We start from the raw sequence: 4,429 nt of genomic DNA on the forward strand, positions 1-4,429 counted from the left end.
TTTGAAGTAATTTTAATATGAAAAAAAATCAATGAAAATAAAAAAAATCTCTATAATTTATCAACAATTTAAGGAAAGTATCTATCAAAACAACAAAAACATGTTTCTAGTATATATTCAAGAAAATGCTATAATTTTTACAAAACTCACTAAAAGATCAAACCTTAATAAACCTCATAACGAAACTGGTAGATCATCGGTGTTGCTCATCTCTCTTGTCGGAAATGTCGTTTTTCTATCTTGAATCTTCATATCTCTGTGAGTTGTTGGTAGTCCTCTTTTCCTCATCTAATCTAGTGCTCTAACTGACTCTCTAACTATAGCATATTATCACTTATCTCTTTATATTTCCCAAAACTGAATTGTACTTACTTCTTTCTCTTATAGGCTAAATAATCTTTTATTTATTTATTTATTATTTGAATGGTTTATTTATGAATTCATAATAAAGTTTATGAATAATGAAGTAGAGAAAGTAAAAAACAATGTTCTTGGTTTTTCCATTATATCGTATAATGTCTTGTGAATTGCGTTTAACCCTCTATCAATATGCTTTATAGATTTATCTTTTCAGTGTTTTGGTATATAAGGTTCCCATAGTATAGTATCTTGTGAATTGTCTATATCACGCTATCACTATGTTTTATAGCTTTACCATCTTAATGAAGAATCGGTTGAGGAAGACCATAGAGAAGAAGAAGTTGAATTACATGTGCTACAAAACATGGATAAAGTTCATGAAGTTGTTGAAAAGGATAGAGAAGAAGTTCATGATGTCCTGGAAGAACCTAGAGAATCAGAAGTTGAACTGTAAGTTCCAGAAGATATACATTGTGTAGATGAAGACATAGCAACCTTGAATGGTAATGAACTAATGATAATGACAAAGAAGATATTCCAACGAACATGTATAATCATAGAAACTGTAACATCTAATGAGTGAAGATATAATGTTATGGTAATGAATTTACAAGATGTTTGTTAGCAACTTTGAGTTTTGAATTTAGTGGTAGCATAAACTTAATAATATTTTACAAGAAAACTTTTATGGGGCCTCACTTTGATTTTTGCATAAGGCCTCTGATAGGTCAGGATTGGGCCTAAGAGAGAGAGAGAGAGAGAGAGAGAGAGAGAGAGAGAGAGAGAGTGAGAGAGAGAAAACTAAATGTTAAGAATGAAAGGATGTTTCTCATTCAATCATTTATTTTTGTTGGAAAACACTTCGTCGTACTGGCGCGACGGATGATGTGTAATATTCATATATTAGTATAAATGTAAGTATATTTATATATGAATCAACCACTTTCCTTCCGTCATCAACCAACACCACCACCACTGCCACCTCTGCCAGCATAACAACCTCTCACACTAACCACCATCCACTACCGCCACCAACCACGACCTCCAAATTAATATATGAATAAACACTTGTTTATATACTTATTAATATATGAATATACATATTTATATATAAATTTGGACCATATAATTTTCTTTAGTTAAAATTATAAAATAATATTCATCTAAATCAAAAAGTAGTTAAAAACATTAAAAAAAAACTCATTAACCAACAAGACCTACCACAACCATCACCATCCACCACCACTTACAACCCACCACCCACCACTACCCACCAACCACCATACCTACCATTTATCACCACCCATCACCACAACCTACAACCCACTACCACCACCAACCACTCGCCATCACCACCCACCTCCACCACTTGCTACCACCCATCACCCACCACCATTACCCCATCACCCACCATCACCACCACCACCACCACCTACCCATCACCATCAACCACCACCACCCCCATCACCAACCACCTAACCATCGCCAATAGCCTCCTTAACCACCGCCAACCACCACCACCGCCACCCGTCACCACCACCATCCACTATTACCCACCTCCATCACCTGCCACCACCTATCACCGCCACCGCTAACCCGCCACTACCACCACCTACCCATTACCACCCACCATCACCACCGTTATCTGTCACTACCACCAACTACCACCTGCTAGCACCACCTACCCACCATCAACACCACTACCTGCCACTACCACTAATTACCACCCACGAATCACCATTACTCGCCTCCACCACCCTATCACTTCTACTACCACCACCACCTACCCACCACCCACCATCACCACTATCATCCTTATCAACACCACCACCCAGCACCACCCGTCACCACCACACGCCACCATAACCACTACCTGCTACCACTACCAACCATCACACACCACCATCTATCATCACTTGCATCCACAACCTGCCACCACCCACCCATCACCACCACCAGGCCCACCACAACCCCTCACCACCAACTACAACCACCCATTATTACCACCCACTACTACAATCACCTACCCACTACTACCACCCCAAACATCGTCACCACCTACCACTTACCAACACTACCGACCACCACCAACATTACCACATGCAACCACCACCCTACACTACCCACTCATCAACACACCCACCACCGACCCACCCACCACCTGTCATGCCCACCACCTTTCACCACCCCATGACCTATCACCCACAACTACAATAAACTAACTATCACCCAATGATCCCTATCACCCACCACCCACAACCACCACCACCACCAACACTTGTCACCACCACCCCCATCGCTCTCCCCCCACCTTCACCACCACTCATCTTCACCATACCACCACCTCCTACTACATACAACCAAATGTGATTGAATGCATATAATCACATAATCATGTTTGATTCTATGCACTTAATCACATAAATCACATATGATTAAATACATATATGTAACACTCATAAAAATCATGATAATGTAAATTTTTTAAAACCAACCAAATTCACAATTGTTTACAAACATAGTTTAAAAAGCATTTCAACATCAGAGCTCCCAAAGTCATATGTCCAAACCATGAGGATGTGTATAGTCACGCCTTCGCCTTCCCGCAGTCATCTGAAGTACTTGAAACATAACCAACGCTTAGTGAGTTTCCCCCAAAATTACAACACATACCCAAATAACATATATACAATAACAACATGTCGAGTCCAGTCAACCATCCGATTGGAATACCTAGGCCTTCAACCACCGTGTTGGAATACCAATGCACTATAGGTCCAGTCAACCATCGGGTCGGAATACCCTAGGCCCTTCAACCATCGGGTTGGAACGCCAATACACAACGAGTCTTATCATCCTCAGGATGGAATAACCTCGGGCCTACTCAACCATCAGGTTGGAATGCCCCCGGTCTGTTGGCCTACGCATAAAGCAGTAAAGCCTCAACCATCAACCAAATATATGCATATATACATAAAAAATAAACATATAGTCAGCCAATAGACAACTGACATATCAACTGTTCACTAAGGATAACAATAGGATGCATAACAGGATATCAATCCAACGGGGTCGGCATTGGTGCCATCGACTCGCAAGTACAATGAGGAAAACTCACCTTGCAAACTGAACAGAAGCTGATAAGGTCCGGACTCTGAATCTCAGCTCTCTAACCGACACATATTTCCACCAAATGAGCAATTTCCATCAAAATCCCAAAATACCCTCACGGTCAAACTTGGTCAAAGTCAAATTCAATTGGTCAAACACACTAAGTCAACTGAGTTAACCCAGTCGAATCAACCCTATCAATTGATTAATAGCATATATGTCAGAGAAAATTCATGAAATAACCAAAAGTTAGGGGATGTTTTAAGGAAATAACCAAAAAAAAAATTGAGTTTTGGAAAATGACCACGAGATACGTAGAGAGGGCTCTGCGGATCTCTTTAATCTTCAGAGGAACGATGCACAGTATTGCGGAAATGACATGACACCACTAAATGACAAAAAAAATTCGTCGCTATAATGGTTCCACAGAGGTGGCTCTGCGGATTTATTGTACACATTTACGGATTGCTATAATTCTCTGAGGAACCATCGAAAACGGTGTAAAATCGGAAAAATTGTCAAAACCAACCAATTCCTCAGTAATATTATAGATCCGCAGAGATATACAATAGATCCACAGAGCCACCTCCGCGGAACCATTATAGCCACAATTTTTTTTTTGTCATTTAGTGGTTTCACGTTATTTCCGTAGTACTGTACATCGTTAATCAGAGGATTAAAGGGATCTGCAGAGCCCCCTCTACGGATCTCATGATTATTTTCCAAAATTCAAAATTTCATGGTTAATTCCTTAAAACTCCTAACTTTTAGTTATTTCATGAATTTTTTTTCTCAGTGTCAGCTATATTTTCTATTTATATTATATATTACACACTTCTCATTTTGTATTAATATTATAATCAATAAATAGATGTAATATTATTTATAAAATAAAAAACTAATAACGGGGTAGACGTTAGGAGGGTGATGTAGTCCACATAAAAGTATTAAAAATGGA

General features: G+C 39.2%; 1 long non-coding RNA gene across 1 annotated transcript; it reads right to left on the minus strand.

Annotated features, from left to right (window-relative positions):
* Positions 1-2,825: 2,825 nt before the first annotated feature.
* LOC145000447 (uncharacterized) lies at positions 2,826-4,005 on the minus strand. The gene is made up of 3 exons (XR_013661229.1): positions 3,776-4,005; positions 3,479-3,665; positions 2,826-3,280 (listed from the first exon to the last, which is right to left on the minus strand). It is a non-coding gene; the product is annotated as an uncharacterized LOC145000447 (long non-coding RNA).
* Positions 4,006-4,429: the final 424 nt, after the last annotated feature.

The sequence above is a fragment of the Lactuca saligna genome, chromosome 6, assembly GCF_052625555.1.
Source record: "Lactuca saligna cultivar CGN05327 chromosome 6, ASM5262555v1, whole genome shotgun sequence".
Lineage (NCBI taxonomy): Eukaryota > Viridiplantae > Streptophyta > Magnoliopsida > Asterales > Asteraceae > Lactuca > Lactuca saligna.